The 16943-nt window shown below is 43.7% G+C and overlaps 1 pseudogene; it reads left to right on the top strand.

Moving 5' to 3' along the window:
- Nucleotides 1-6034, top strand: part of LOC119315310 — an 11289-nt pseudogene extending 5255 nt beyond the window's left edge.
- Nucleotides 6035-16943: the final 10909 nt, after the last annotated feature.

Here is a 16943-nt window from a genome sequence, read left to right as displayed (position 1 = left end):
TTTGACTATGATTTTTATGTATTATATGTCTATAAAATTAGTATACACACATATGAAATAATTTTTTTGCAAATACGACCGATGCCATTTGTACATGTTTAATCCATGTACTTTGGATCATGTGATGCTGGAGATCTACATCCCCTTCCAATGCTGGTGGTTGATGGTGGTTTCTGTTTTGTCTACAAAGTTTTCAGAGCACTCATCAAATTGAAATAGTTGGCCAGATTCACAGGGAACGCATTAGGCAACGAAGACCAGTGAATGAATTAGCAAAACTAACCTTATTTTGATCTACATGTTTGTCTTTTTTCTTCTACACAGCAGGCGAAAAGGATATGTTGATGAAATATGTGCGCACATTCTAAACATCTTTGAAGTACTCCCTGCGGTCCTTTTTAGTTCGCATATAAGATTTGACTAAAGTCAAGCCTCGTAAAGTTAGACCAGCTTTGTAGAAAAAAGTGTCAACATTTATAATCTGAAATCAATACCACTAGATGTGTCATGACTTAAAGTTTCATATTATATAACTTTAGCATGACAGATATTGATATTTTTTCATATAAATACGGTCAAACTTTGTGAAGTTTGATTTCAGAGAATTCTAATATGCAGAGTAAAAAGGATCGAAGGGAGTAATATGCACATTCTAAACATCTTTGAGGCAAACTTAAAAAAGAAATGCACACTTTTCAGCTATGTTTAGGCCTCAAACATTGCTTTCTGTTTTTTAAAGACCGACGGAGATCCATTTTGATTTACTTCCGATTGATCGGTTTTCATGTTGTTAAATTAAACTGTTCCTCAGTGCCAAGCTAAGGGACCCACAGTACGCTTTTCTCTAAAATGAAAAGGCTTGATAATAGGTGGATACATGATAACAAGGTAGCAAGAAAACTTATAAAATGCCCATTTGAGTACATAATGTTGTTTAAGTGATGCATCTTAGGTGCACATGAATGCTGAATAATAATGGGTTAATTAGATAAATGTCACTCCAATTATAGCAATCAGGCCACCTTTGAATTTAAGAAACTATTATCTCCTTTTGAGATTGTCTTCACTGCTTGTGTACATCTATCCTATTGGGCAGGTCTACTGAAGGGCAAGGAACGAACGGAACTGGAGCATGGCGCGGCAGGAGATGATGAGGCTCTATGCGACGGCGTACGCGGGCACCGACCTGGGGTGATTCTGGCGCTGCACTTCTTAAAAGCCCCCCCTTTTGAAGCTGTTCGGGCGCTGCACTTCTTAAAAGCTCCCCCTTTTGAAGCTGTTCGGTCGTGCTATGCTCCTGCTGTATCGCATCTGCGTAGGCTGCGGTGTTTTGCTGAACTTTTGCTACTTTGTTGCATGGTGACAGTGCTCCAGGGTTTTTGCCTCGTAGTGGGTGTTTCGATTGCGAGCGCCCATAGCGGGTTTCCCTAGAGTGTTTGAACTTGCCTTTTCCCTTTTCTTTTTCGTTTGAACTCGGATATGGCTGTATTTCCGTTATTTCTATAATGGAAAGAGGATTAGCCCGGTTCAAAAAAAATTATACCGATTCATAAAAATGCCACTGCAATTTTCAAACTTTAAAAAATGCCACTGCAATTTTTGCAAACTTTGAAAAACGCCTCTGCAGACTTCGAAAAATGCCACTGGAAATGGCATGAAATGGCATTTTTCAAAGTTTAAAAATTGCAGTGACATTTCTCGAAATCACCAAATTTGGAGTGGCATTAATCAAATTAAATATAATATACAGGTATGTTCATCAGTCATCACAGAAACTCTAATCACCCATGTAAATTTCTTCCCATTACATCACAAGGTGGTCACGTCCCACGTAGGCACTCCCCAAGGCCTAGGTGGCAGGCAATTTCTTTGCTTACGTGACGTCTCTTGCATCTCCATGCATGCCAAGTCTACGTTCTAATCTGAAACTGAAGACTCGACTGTGCAAAGTTGACACCTGACAGCCAACCAGCACCTAATGTCCTAATTAGATTCACAAGGAACACATTACATGAGTGAATAAAGTAGAAGTAACAAACTAAGTAACGGCCAAGTAAATAAAAACACCAAAAAGAGAGAGACCAAGAACGGACACCACTGACCAGTGACCACCTGCTGCGATTAGTAGAGACTTGTTGCATAGTCAAGTTGGTAAAAATAATACTTCTCCGATGGGGCATATCATATCGTATCCATCAGATCATGTAGTTAAACAAAATGCATCATTGTACCATTACCGATTCAATAATCCGAGAATCAAAGGGTGGCTACCAAAAGCACCAATTGTTTTGTGCAACAGGGTCTGGGCTTTTTGATAGAGTATTGGCTTATTGCAAGGCGGCCTCAACCGAAACGTGATGGCGTGGGTGAGAGCCAGGAAGCTGCTGCCCGAGGCAAGTGTGAAGAGCACCAGTGTGGATGTGCGCCCGCACAGCCCCTGATCCTTGACCCAAACCTGCTCTCTTCTGTGGTCAATGTGAGAGTCCAATCCTCCCTCTCCTTCCTCCTCGCCCTCTTTCCTGACCAGGTCAGGTTCAATCATCTGGTTCTCCTGCTAAAGCTTTGATTAGGAAACCATGCAGAAGCAGCAGCTCCGTTCCTCATGCAAGGAGTGCAGCAACGGATTCTCCATGCATCTCCTTGGCTATGCTGCTCTTGTGGTGGTGGTGCTGCTGCTGTCCATGGCCTCTACAGCCAGTTCTTGCACGGAGGGGGAGAAGGGCTCCCTCCTGCAGTTCCTGGCTGGGCTATCGCGGGACGGCGGCCTTGCAGCGTCGTGGAAGCGGGACAGCACCGACTGCTGCGTGTGGGAAGGGATCGCCTGTGGTGCGGATGGGTCAGTGACAGACGTCTCGCTGGCTTCGAGGGGCCTTGAGGGGCGCGTATCGCCGTCGCTGGGCAACCTCACCGGGCTGCTGCGCCTCAACCTGTCCCACAACTCGCTGTCGGGTGGCCTGCCGCTGGAGCTCGTGTCGTCCAGTAGCATCATCGTCCTTGATGTCAGCTTCAACCGCCTCAGAGGAGACATGCAAGAGCTGCCATCTTCAACCCCTGCACAGCCTCTGCAGGTATTGAACATCTCGAGCAACTTGTTCACAGGAGGGTTTCCATCGACGTGGCTAGTGATGAACAACCTGGTCGCGCTCAACGCCAGCAACAACAGCTTCAGTGGGCAAATACCGAGTCATTTCTGCAGCAGCTCGTCATTGTTAGCTGTGGTTGAGCTCTGTTACAACCAATTTACAGGCAGCATCCCTCCAGGACTTGGCAACTGCTCCATGCTCAGAGTGCTAAAGGCTGGTCACAACAACCTCAGGGGGGCTCTCCCCAATGAACTCTTTGATGCTTCCCTACTGGAGTACCTCTCGCTTCCGGACAATAATTTAGATGGAAAGCTCGATGGCGCACAGATAATCAAGCTCAGAAATCTGGCTAACCTAAATCTTGGAGGAAACAATTTCAGCGGCAAGATTCCAGACTCAATAGGCCAGCTCAAGAAATTAGAAGAATTGCATCTGGACCACAACATGATGTCAGGGCAGCTGCCGTCAGCTCTGAGCAACTGCACAAATCTCATAACAGTTGACCTCAAGAGCAACCACTTCAACGGAGTACTTTCCAAGGTCAACTTCTCAAGCCTGCTCAATCTGAAGAATTTAGATCTTCTGTACAACAACTTCACCGGCACAATTCCAGAAAGCATATACTCTTGCAGCAAGCTGGCTGCACTGCGGATATCTGGCAACAACTTGCATGGGCAGCTTTCACCAAGAATAGCCAGTTTGAAATCCCTTACTTTCCTATCACTTGGTTTCAACAATTTTACAAATATCACAAACACACTCCGGATACTCAAGAATTGTAGGAACCTCACTTCCCTACTTATCGGGGGGACCAACTTCAAGAGTGAGTCCATGCCAGAATATGAAATAGTTGATGGTTTTCAGAATCTTCAGGTTCTTTCAATAGCTAGTTCCTCATTGTCTGGAAACATACCCCTTTGGCTATCAAAGCTGGCAAAGCTGGAGATGTTATTTTTGCAAGATAACCAACTCAGTGGGCCAATACCAGGCTGGATCAAAAGCCTAAAGTTACTGTTCCATCTAGATATATCAAATAATAACATTACAGGTGAAATTCCAACAGCCTTAATGGAGATGCCAATGCTAAATTCAGATAAGATTGCGCCCCGTTTGGACCCAAGAGCCTTTGAACTTCCTGTCTATGCAACTCCATCACGTCAATATCGGATAACCAGTGCTTTCCCAAAAGTATTGAATCTAGGAAATAATAAGTTCACCGGTGTGATCCCTGAGGAGATTGGTCAGTTGAACTCGCTTGTTATACTGAACTTCAGTTCAAATAGCTTATCAGGAGAGATACCACGGCAGCTCTGCAACCTGATAAATCTGCGGGTGCTGGACTTATCTAGCAATCATCTCACAGGTATAATCCCATCGGCAATGAAGAACCTGCACTTCCTTTCAGCATTCAACATTTCCCACAATGACCTCGAAGGAAAAATTCCAGATGGAGTCCAGCTAAGTACATTCTCAAATTCTAGCTTTGAGGGGAATCCAAAGTTGTGTGGCCATATTCTTCATCGCAGTTGTGATTCAACTGAAGGACCTTCGGGCTTCAGAAAACACTGGAGCAAGAAATCCATTATGGAAATTACATTCGGTGTGTTCTTTGGAGGAACTGCTATTCTTTTTGTGCTTGGGGGTCTCCTTGCAACATTCAAGCATACCAGTTTCATAACCAAAAACAGGATCAGCAATAACGGAGATGTGGAAGCTATTTCAATCGAGATTGATTCAGAAGAATCATTAGTGATAGTGCCAGGAGGAAAGGGAGAAGAAAGTAACCTCACATTCGCTGACATTGTGAAGGCTACAAATAACTTTCACCAGGAGAACATCATCGGGTGCGGAGGTTATGGACTGGTCTATAAGGCTGATTTACCTGATGGCCTCAAACTGGCTATCAAGAAGCTTAATGATGACATGTGTCTGATGAACAGAGAATTCACTGCAGAGGTTGATGCACTCTCAATGGCACAGCACGACAACCTTGTACCGCTCTGGGGTTATGGCATACAGGGAGATTCAAGATTCCTCATATATCCCTACATGGAGAATGGCAGCCTGGACGACTGGCTTCACAATGGGGATGGTGGTGCAAGTTCATTTCTTGACTGGCCAACACGGCTGAAGATCGCACAAGGAGCAAGCCAGGGCCTTTCTTATATCCATGGTGTCTGCAAGCCTCACATTGTCCACCGTGACATAAAGTCCAGCAACATCCTGCTTGACAAAGAATTCAAAGCTTATATTGCAGATTTTGGGCTCTCCAGGTTGATTGACAGTCAAACCCATTTCACAACTGAGCTAGTTGGCACTCCGGGCTACATCCCACCTGAGTACGGACAAGGATGGGTTGCTACACTGAGAGGTGACATGTACAGTTTTGGCATGGTCCTACTTGAGCTGCTCACTGGAAGGCGGCCTGTCCTGGTCTTGTCTTCATCAAAAGAACTAGTGAACTGGGTACAGGAGATGAAATCAGAAGGGAGGCAGCTTGAGGTCCTGGATCCTACACTCCGGGGCACAGGGTATGAAGAGCAGATGTTGAAGGTGCTCGAAGCCGCTTGCAAGTGTGTACACTATAATCCTTTCGTGAGGCCAACCATACAGGAGATAGTCTCCTTCCTTGAAAGTATAGACGCCAAGCTGCAGACACGAAATTCAATTAAGATAGAAAGTGGTTAGACATGATTATCTTGTAGTCAATTGCACATGGCAGACGTAGCTTCCATCTAACTAGTACTGTCTAATCTTATACTCCCTCCGTCCCAAAATAAGTGTCTTGAGCTTAGTACAACTTTGTACTAAAGTTAGTACAAAGTTGAGACACTTATTTTGGGACGGAGGAGTAATTCTTTTGCATGGCTGCTAACAGGTTAAAGTTTGTAATTCATTCATGGCCTTCCTTTTCTCAAATTATCATATACTCCATGGTAAACAAGTGCAAAATTACTCAGTTCTTATCCAGCATGCTCATTAAGAATTCCACATAAGTGGAGAGTTAGAGTGCAAAATCCCTACATGTTACTAGGGTTCAGTTAAGTTGGCAAAATGCCCTTTCACAGAAGTACCACTGACTCGATACGATACAAGGCGAGAATATACATGAACCAAACCGTTCACCAAGCTTCGCATCGGCAATGTAAAGAGCACAGCAAGCACATAATACATGTTTCTTAGAAGCACTTAAAAGGAAAATAAAAATACTGGGAAAAATTAGGAAGACACCGAAAATTTCCCCAAATGTTAGGGTTCCTAGAAGGCCTAGGTCTGTAAAACGTCAACATGAGGCCAAAAGGATGGCCATTCTACGGCATTCGGATTTCTGAATTGAAGCCTACATGGGAGTTTGCTTCGATTCGCTTTGGTCTGCAAATTCCAGAGCTCAGTCTGGGCCAATCCTTGAGCGGTTGGGAAATCTGCGATGAGTAATCATGGAGGGCAGCATCCCGATTCCCCAACCACGAATAGCACGCACCACACGGCCACACCGCGCAATCAGCCTGTGCAGGGAAGCGGGACGAATAGGAGGGGCGAAAGAAGGTGATCACTGACCTTTTCTCACTGCGCGGCTGGTCCGGGAAGAGGTGGCGGTGGCCGCCGTTCGCCGGTTCCCTGTTTTTTTAGAGAGTAGCCGGTTCTTCGGTTTATCTCGCGGCGAGAGGGAGGGAGAAGGCTGGCCCAGTGGCGAGGCTCACAGGCCACAGCCGCACAGCCCAACAGCTGGAAATTGTGATCTGCCAAGCGTGCTCTGCTTCGGGAAATAAAAAAAGTACACACACAAACACAAACTCATTGTTTTGAAAAGTAGACACAAAAACACCTAAAGTGCGCACAGAAACACCAAAAGTATACATGTGAACACCAACAGACACACAAAACATGCCAGACTCACATGCACTAAGGGCCCATTCGGATCCTCTCCGGCTTCCCGAAATAGCCAGCTTCTCGTGAAGCCAGTCGCAACCAGCTTCAAACGGAAGTAGCAATTCGTTCGGGAGCAGAGAGAAGCTCCAAACACTATACAAACTCGAAATAGCCAGTAAGGAAGCCGACGTGGGGAAGAGAGCTAGGAGGGGCTCTCTGGCTTGGATCCGGCAGCAAGCTTGACTGGGTACCAGCGACGAGCAACGGAGGGAGTTGAAGCAGGCTCAGGCGTCCGAGAGCGTTAATGATGGGCGGTGGTAAGGAGGAGATTGGGCAGCGACTGCAGTGGGTATGGGATGGGAAACCTGCAGGGGTGCGGCGAAGAATCAGCGCCGCGTCGGATGGGTGGCGGCGGTTTGGTGGCGCCCTCCTAGGGTTACCGTCTGGGGAGAAAGGGGACAAGAGGACGAGAGAAACTAGATGACGAGGGGAAAGGCGTCGCGCGAATTGGTACAGGATTGACTTCGATGGCATTCTCGTGTAAATTAGAGCAACTCCACCTTCCTCTTTTTTTAGGAGCTCCACTTTTGTTGCTCCATGGAATTTCACTGCGGCAGGACGGGTCTCCGCGAAGCAGGCTTCCAGGAGCTGATGTGTTCGAGCTGGCTCCCACACGGAGACAGAGAAGCTGGCTCGTGAAGAACTTTCGAAGGCATGCTAAATAGAAGAAGTACAATAGTACACACACATACATATTGGGCGTGTTTGGTTGTCGTCGGCTGCAGTACCTGTATTGCATACCCTTCTCCAATCAGCCTGGCTCTCGAAAAACAGCCTCATATGCAACATCTACAAGTTGTTTGGTTGCCTGCATATGGATTGCCTGCATTAGGGGCGCATAAAACTACATGCTGTTTGGTTGCCCGCATGAGGTATGATTAAGAGCTAGCACTTGTACTTAGCACACAGAAATGCAGTGTGCGCCGGACCATGGCGACTGCGGTGGATAGTGGCCATGGCGCCATGTCCGACATGACGAGCATGGTGTCGTGGATGAGTGACCCCGTCGGCGGCACGGCGAGCGACACCATCGGTGAACTAGTTGCGGTGCTCGCGCAAAGACAATCGACAGAGGAGGTGAATGCAATGCTCGCGCCATAGTATCGTCAGTGTAGTGGACGAGAGAGGAGGCTGAGATGATCGACACCGGAAATGACTCCAGTGTAGTAGGGCGAGAGAGAGGAGGCCAAGATGATCGACCCCGTCGGCAGCGCGGTGAACTGCAGTGTGCACAGAGGCAGAGGACACAAGAAAGCAGTGTATGCGCCATTGCAACATCAGTGCAGTAGGAGAATGATAGAGAGTAGGCCGAGATGAGCGACGCCGGAAACGACTCTAGTGTAGTAGGACGTGGGCAAGGAGATCAAGGGGAAGGGCTTCGGCGTCGAGAGGGGCGAATAGGAGGGCTTTGAGTAGAGGACAGAGGAGCTCGACAATGGCGGCGTCAGTGCAGTAGACTGCTGCTCAAAGAGAGATGAAGCTACGATCGTCGAAACCAAAAACTTACAACACGAATGTTGTGAGGAACTGCGAGATTAGACTGCTGGTCAAAGGAAATTTCAAATGATCGATCGTGCATGACGAATCTAACAAAATTCATTCAGAATAGCTCCAAACGGGAACACAATATTAAGAACTTACGGTCGACAAAACTATGAACCGATCGCCTGAACGGAACCGTAGCATTGAGGTGCATCTTTTTCGTGTAGAGCTTACCTCGAACCGAAGCATCGTTGTGTAGATCTGAGGGAGGAGATTAGGTAGGAGCTTACTGGAGGTTGAAGAAGACCTCACGTAATCACCTCGCATCCCTCCCATCTCCACTCGTGCAAGGGCCCGCTCCCTTGCGCTCGGCTCAGCCTAGCTTGCGAAGAAACTGCTGATTCTAGCGTTTCCAGCGAGCCAGGCTCTGGGCTGCTTTAAGAAGCGTGCGATGCAGGCCCGATAGTGAAACCAGGCAACCAAACAGGCCTCTTGCTTCCCGCACGTGCCTGGTTGGGCTCTATGCGGGCAACCAAACACGCTCATTGTGAGAAAACTTTCAATCTATTCATCAACTGTCAAGATAGTACAAAGAACACCGGAAGAAGAATTGCATCCAGGTCCGTACATCACCTGGCGACTGATACGTCTCCTTCGTATCTATAATTTTTGATTGTTCCATGCCAATATTTTACAACTTTCATATATTTTTGGCAACTTTTTATAGTATTTTTGGGACTAACATATTGATCCAGTGCCCAGTGCCAGTTTCTGTTTGTTGCATGTTTTTTCTTTCGCAGAAAATCCATATCAAACGGAGTCCAAACGGGATAAAAACGAACGGAGAATTTTTTTGGAATATATGTGATTTTTGGGAAGTGAAATCAACGCGAGACGATGCTCGAGGGGCCCACGAGGCAGGGGACGCGCCCCGGGGGGGCAGGCGTGCCCCTACCCTCGTGGCCACCCCGTAAGGCGGTTGTAGACCTTCTTTCACCGAAAGAAAGCTAATTTTCGGATCGAGATCGTGTTAAAATTTCAGCCCAATCGGAATTACGGATCTCCGGGAATATAAAAAATGATGAAAGGGTAGAATCTGAGAACGTAGAAACAGAGAGAGACAAAGAGACAGATCCAATCTCGGAGGGGCTCTCGCCCCTCCCATGCCATGGAGGCCATGGACCAGAGGGGAAACCCTTCTCCCATCTAGGGAGGAGGTCAAGGAAGAAGAAGAAGGGGGGGCTCTCTCCCCCTCGCTTCCGGTGGCGCCGGAGTGCCACCGAGGGCCATCATCATCACCGCAATCTTCACCAACAACTTCACCACCATCATCACCAACTCTTCTCCCCTCTATGCAGTGGTGTAACCTCTCTCTTACCTGCTGTAATCTTTACTTAAACATGGTGCTCAACACTATATATTATTTCCCAATGATGTATGGCTATTCTATGATGTTTGAGTAGATCCGTTTTGTCCTATGGGCTATTTGATGATCAAGATTGATTTGAGTTGCATGTTTTATTATTGGTGCTGTCCTATGGTGCTCTCCGTGTCGCGCAAGCGTGAGGGATCCCCGTTGTAGGGTGTTGCAATACGTTCATGATTCGCTTATAGTGGGTTGCGTGAGTGACTGAAACACAAACCCGAGTAAGGGGGTTGTTGCGTATGAGATAAAGAGGACTTGATGCTTTAATGCTATGGTTGGGTTTTACCTTAATGATCTTTAGTAGTTGTGGATGCTTGCTAGAGTTTCAATCATAAGTGCATATGATCCAAGTAGAGGAAGTATGTTAGTTTATGCCTCTCCCTCATATAAAATTGCAATAATGATTACCAGTCTAGTTATCGATTACCTAGGGACAAATAATTTTCTCGTAACAAAAACCTCTTTACTAAAACTAACTTAGTTGTGTCCTTATTTAAACAGCCCCTACTTTTTATTTACGCGCTCTTTATTATCTTGCAAACCTATCCAACAACACCTACAAAGTACTTCTAGTTTCATACTTGTTCTAGGTAAAGCGAACGTTAAGCGTGCGTAGAGTTGTATCGGTGGTCGATAGAACCTGAGGGAATATTTGTTCTACTACCTTTAGCTCCTCGTTGAGTTCGACACTCTTACTTATCGAAAGAGGCTACAATTGATCCCCTATACTTGTGGGTTATCAAGACCTTTTTCTGGAGCCATTGCCGGGAAGCAATAGCGTGGGGGGAATATTCTCGTGTGTGCTTGTTTGCTTTATCACTAAGTAATTTTTATTTGCTGTTATTAATTGTTTTCTATCTTTAGTTATGGGTAGGAAACACAAAATAACAAAAAAAATAGTTGTACCTACTGAACCAATGGTTGAAGAACCACTCAAAATCTACCACACTCCTGAAGCTTATTACTTTGATCATCTTCGATCCCTATGTGCTCGTGCTGAAACCCCACTAGCTTAGTTGAGGGCAAATCTTTAGATGAGCATGCTTGTTATGCGCGACACCGAATATCTGAAAAAGGAAAACTTTTACTAGGTCAAATTCATCGTTTGCAATGCTATGCTTGGAATTCATGTGAAATATATGATTTTACTTGTTGTTCTGAAAACCCTAAGAAACACCTTCCCTATCAATGTGAGTTTAGTGATAATGGAATTGTATCTTCGTATGCTAAGGGTGTTTATAATTACTATGATGTTCAACAAATTGAAGAATTTTTTGCTTTTTAAGGGTGCTTATGAAATTGCCTCTTTGATTGAAAAGTATGATGCTACTTTTTACAAATCTGAAAATTTTGCCATACTTAAATATTGCTATGATAATTATGCTTCTAATACCTATGTTGAACCATATATTGAGGACTACTCTGTTGTCCCAGAAGAGACTAATATTTTGTAGGAATCTATGGAAGAAGAAATTGATGAAACTGTGAGCTCATTGGATGAAAAAGATGATGAGGAGAGCGAAGAACAAAATGAGGAATAACGGATTAGCTACCCGTGCCCACCTTCTAATGAGAGTAACTCTTCAACTCATACATTGTTTAATTTCCCTTCGTGCTTACCTAAGGATGATTGCTATGATGACTATTATGATCCCGTTGATTCTCTTGAAATATCCCTTTTTGATGATGCTTGCTATTCTTGTGGCCAAGATGCCAATATGAATTATTCTTATGGAGATGAACTTGCTATAGTTCCTTATGTTAAACATGAAATTGCTGCTATTACATCCACACATGATAGTCCTATTATCTTTTTGAATTCTCCCGACTACACTATATTGGAGAAGTTTGCACTTATTAAGGATTATATTGATGGGTTGCGTTTTACTAGGACTGAGATCCGGTGCCTTGGCACACACAAGGCACGGATGAACAGTATCGTGCCTTGAGGGCATCTCCTGGCCGTTGGATCTACAAGCGACGGTCCGATGAACATCAAGAGTCACTGCTACAGTGCATCGCTACAGGAAGTCTGCTACAGGATAATCGCTACAGGACCAACACACTGTAGCACGGGGTACTGTTCACTGAAATCTGGAACCTTGATTTCCGATCTAACGGCTGAAAGCTCAAGGCACGATACTGTTCATCCGTGCCTTGTGTGTGCCAAGGCACTGGATCTCGGTCCATTTTACTATTACACATGATAATTTTGATGAATATAATATGCATGTGCTTGCTTCTCCTACTTGCAATTATTATGAGAGAGGAACTATATCTCCACCTCTCTATGTTTCCAACATGGTAAAATTGCAAGAAACTGTTTATACTATGCATTGGCCTTTACTTTGTGTGCATGAATTGTTCTTTTATGACATGCCGATGCATAGGAAGAGAGTTAGACCTCGTCATTACATGATATATGTTACTTTGTGCTCACTTCTAAATTACAAATCATTGTTAATTAAAATTGGCTTTGATATACCTTGGGATCTGGAGCACTATATGCCTAGCTTAATGGCTTTAAAGAAAGCGCTGCCAGGGAGACAACCCGAAAGTTTTAGAGAGTCATTTATTTCTGTTGAGTGCTTTCATATAGTTTAAAAACAACAAAAATAAATAGGGGAACCCAAAACTTTTTAAAAAAGGAAAGTGAAAGTGAGAAAGACAAGCACTGTTGAAGTGGGAGAGCTCTTTGAACTTTGTTCATGCTCACGGCAACTTTGTGAATCTTGATTACAGAAACTTTTCAAAAAAAATAATTATCCCCTTGTATAATTCCATTGTATTATAAAAATAATGTGCCAATGTTTGCCTTTAGGATGTTTACATTTGCTTGATGGTTTGTACGGTGCAGGACATAAATTTTGGCTGAAGTGCGCGATTTTACATTTTTAGTTGGAATGTAAAACGATTCTGATTCTTTTTGCACTGTCTTCCTATACAATTTTTTTATTTTTCCTAATTTTGATAGAATTTTTCAAGTATCAGAAGTATGGTGAATGTTTAGATTATTACAGACTGTTCTGTTTTAGACAGACTCTGTTTTTGATGCATAGTTTGCTTGTTTTGATGAGACTATCGATTTATATCAGTGGATTAAGCCATGAAAAAGTTATATTATAGTAGACACAATGCAAAAAAAAAATGAATTGGTTTGCAACAGTACTTAGAGTAGTGATTTGCTTTATTATACTAACGGATCTTACCGAGTTTTCTATTGAAGTTTTGTGTGGATTAAGTGTTCGATGATCGAGAAGGTCTCGATGTAAGAAGAAGGAAGAGAGGCAAGAGCTCAAGCTTGGGGATGCCCGAGGCACCCCAAGTAAATATTCAAGGAGACTCAAGCGTCTAAGCTTGGGGATGCCCTGGAAGGCATCCCCTCTTTCTTCAACAAGTATCGGTATGTTTTCGGATTCGTTTCGTTCATGTGATATGTGCAATCTTAGAGCGTCTTTTGCATTTAGTTTTCATTTTTCTTTTATGCACCATGCTGGTATGAGATAGTCCTTGGTTTATTTATAGAATGCTCTATGCACTTCACTTATATCTTTTGAGTATGGCTTTATAGAATGCTTCATGTACTTCACTTATATCATTTGAAGTTTGGATTGCCTGTTTCTCTTTACATAGAAAACCGCCATTTGTAGAATGCTCTTTTGCTTCACTTATATTTGTTAGAGCGTGGGCATATCTTTTGTATAAAGAATTAAACTCTCTTGCTTCACTTATATCTATTTAGAGAGATGATAGGAACTGGTCATTCACATGATTAGTCATAAAATCCTACATAAAACTTGTAGATCACTGAATATGATATGTTTGATTCCTTGCAATAGTTTTGTGATATAAAGATGGTGATATTAGAGTCATGCTAGTGGGTAGTTGTGGATTAGTAGAAATATTTGTGTTGAGGTTTGTGATTCCCGTAGCATGCACGTATGGTGAACCGTTATGTAACGAAGTCGAATCATGAGGTATTTATTGATTGTCTTCCTTATGAGTGGCGGTCGGGGATGAGCGATGGTCTTTTCCTACCAATCTATCCCCCTAGGGGCATGCGTAGTAGTACTTTGCTTCGAGGGCTAATAAACTTTTGCAATAAGTATGTGAGTTCTTTATGACTAATGTTGAGTCCATGGATTATACGCACTCTCACCCTTCCATCATTGCTAGCCTCTTCGGTACCATGCATTGCCCTTTCTCACCTCGAGAGTTGGTGCAAAATTCGCCGGTACCATAAACCCACCATATACCTTCCTCAAAACAGCCACCATACCTACCTATCATGGCATTTCCATAGCCATTCCGAGATATATTGCCATGCAACTTCCATCATCATCATATACATGACTTGAGCATTCATTGTCATATTGCTTTGCATGATCGCAAGATAGCTATCATGATGTTTTCATGGCTTGTCCATTTTTTGATGTCATTGCTACGCTAGATCATTGCACATCCTGATACACCGTCGGAGGCATTCATATAGAGCCATATCTTTGTTCTAGTATCAAGTTGTAATATTGAGTTGTAAGTAAATAAAAGTGTGATGATCATCATTATTAGAGCATTGCCCCCCCCCCAAAAAAAGAGGCCAAAGAAGTCTAAATAAAAAAAGGGGGGCAAAGAAGCTCAAAAAAAAGAAGAAAAGAAAAGAAAAGGGGGCAATGTTACTATCCTTTTAATATACTTGTACTTCAAAGTAGCACCATGTTCTTCTTATAGAGAGTCTCTTGAGTTATCACTTTCATATACTAGTGCGAATTTTCATTATAGAACTTGGCTTGTATATTCCAATGATGGGCTTCCTCAAATGCCCTAGGTCTTCATGAGGAAGCAAGTTGGATGCACACCCACTTAGTTTTAATTTGAGCTTTCATATACTTATAGCTTTAGTGCATCCGTTGCATGGCAATCCCTACTCACTCACATTGATATCTATTGATGGGCATCTCCATAGCCCGTTGATACGCCTAGTTGATGTGAGATTATCTTCTCCTTTTTGTCTTCTCCACAACCACCATTCTATTCCACCTATAGTGCTATATCCATGGCTCACGCTCATGTATTGCGTGAGGGTTGAAAATGCTGAAGCGCGTTAAAAAGTATGAACCAATTGCTCGGCTTGTCATCGGGGTTTTGCATGATGTGAATATTTTGTGTGGTGAAGATGGAGCATAGCCAGACTATATGATTTTGTAGGGATAACTTTCTTTGGCAGTGTTATTTTGAAAAAACATGATTGATTTATTAGTGGGCTTGAAATATTATTGTTTTTATGTCAAATGATAGACTATTGCTTTGAATCACTCGTATTTTAATATTCATGCCATGATTAGATATGTGATCAAGATTATGCTAGGTAGCATTCCACATCAAAAATTATCTTTTTTATCATTTACCTACTCGAGGACGAGCAGGAATTAAGCTTGGGGATGCTGATACGTCTCCGTCGTATCTATAATTTTTGATTGTTCCATGCCAATATTCTACAACTTTTATATACTTTTGGCAACTTTTTATACTATTTTAGGACTAACATATTGATCCAGTGCCTAGTGCCAGTTTCTGTTTGTTGCATGTTTTTTGTTTCGCAGAAAATCCATATCAAACGGAGTCCTAACGGGATAAAAACGGACGGAGATTTTTTTGAAATATATGTGATTTTTGGGAAGTGAAATCAACGTGAGACGATGCTCGAGGGGCCCACGAGGCAGGGGGCGTGCCCCTGACCCTCGTGGCCACCCTGTAAGGCGGTTGGAGCCCTTCTTTCGCCGCAAGAAAGCTAATTTCCGGATCGAGATCGTGTCAAAATGTCATCCCAATCGGAGTTACGGATCTCCGGGAATATAAGAAACGGTGAAAGGGTAGAATCTGGGAACGCAGAAACAGGGAGAGACAGAGAGACAGATCCAATCTCGGAGGGGCTCTCGCCCCTCCCATGCCATGGAGGCCATGGACCAGAGGGGAAATCCTTCTCCCATCTAAGGAGGAGGTCAAGGAAGAAGAAGAAGGAGGGGGGCTCTCTCCCCCTTGCTTCCGGTGGCGCCGGAGTGCCACCGGGGGCCATCATCATCACCGCAATCTTCACAAACAACTTCACCACCATCATCACCAACTCTTCCCCCCTCTATGCAGCGGTGTAACCTCTCTCTTACCCGCTGTAATCTTTACTTAAACAAGGTGCTCAACGCTATATATTATTTCCCAATGATGTATGGCTATCCTATGATGTTTGAGTAGATCCGTTTTGTCCTATGTGCTATTTGATGATCAAGATTGATTTGAGTTGCATGTTTTATTATTGATGCTGTCCTATGGTGCTCTCCGTGTCGTGCAAGCGTGAGGGATCCCCGCTGTAGGGTGTTGCAATACGTTCATGATTCGCTTATAGTGGGTTGCCTGAGTGACTGAAATACAAACCCGAGTAAGGGGGTTGTTGCGTATGAGATAAAGAGGACTTGATGCTTTAATGCTATGCTTGGGTTTTACCTTAATGATCTTTAGTAGTTGCGGATGCTTGCTAGAGTTCCAATCATAAGTGCATATGATCCAAGTAGAGAAAGTATGTTAGCTTATGCCTCTCCCTCATATAAAATTGCAATAATGATTACCGGTCTAGTTATCGATTGCCTAGGGACAAATAACTTTCTTGTAACAAAAACCTCTTTACTAAAACTAACTTAGTTGTGTCCTTATCTAAAGAGCCCCAACTTTTTATTTACGTGCTCTTTATTATCTTGCAAACCTATCCAACAACACCTACAAAGTACTTCTAGTTTCATACTTGTTCTAGGTAAAGCGAACGTTAAGCGTGCGTAGAGTTGTATCGGTGGTCGATAAAACTTGTGGGAATATTTGTTCTACTACCTTTAGCTCCTCGTTGGGTTCGACACTCTTACTTATCGAAAGAGGCTACAATTAATCCCCTATACTTATGGGTTATCAGCGACGACTACAAGCACTGGAGTGTGCCAAAGTCGCGCCGCCGTCATCATCCCTCCCTCATCGAAATCGGA

Source organism: Triticum dicoccoides, chromosome 6A (assembly GCF_002162155.2).
Source record: "Triticum dicoccoides isolate Atlit2015 ecotype Zavitan chromosome 6A, WEW_v2.0, whole genome shotgun sequence".
In the NCBI taxonomy this organism is placed as follows: Eukaryota; Viridiplantae; Streptophyta; class Magnoliopsida; order Poales; family Poaceae; genus Triticum; species Triticum dicoccoides.
Note: the sequence above shows the minus strand (reverse complement) of the source record. Positions and strands in the feature narration are given on the sequence as shown.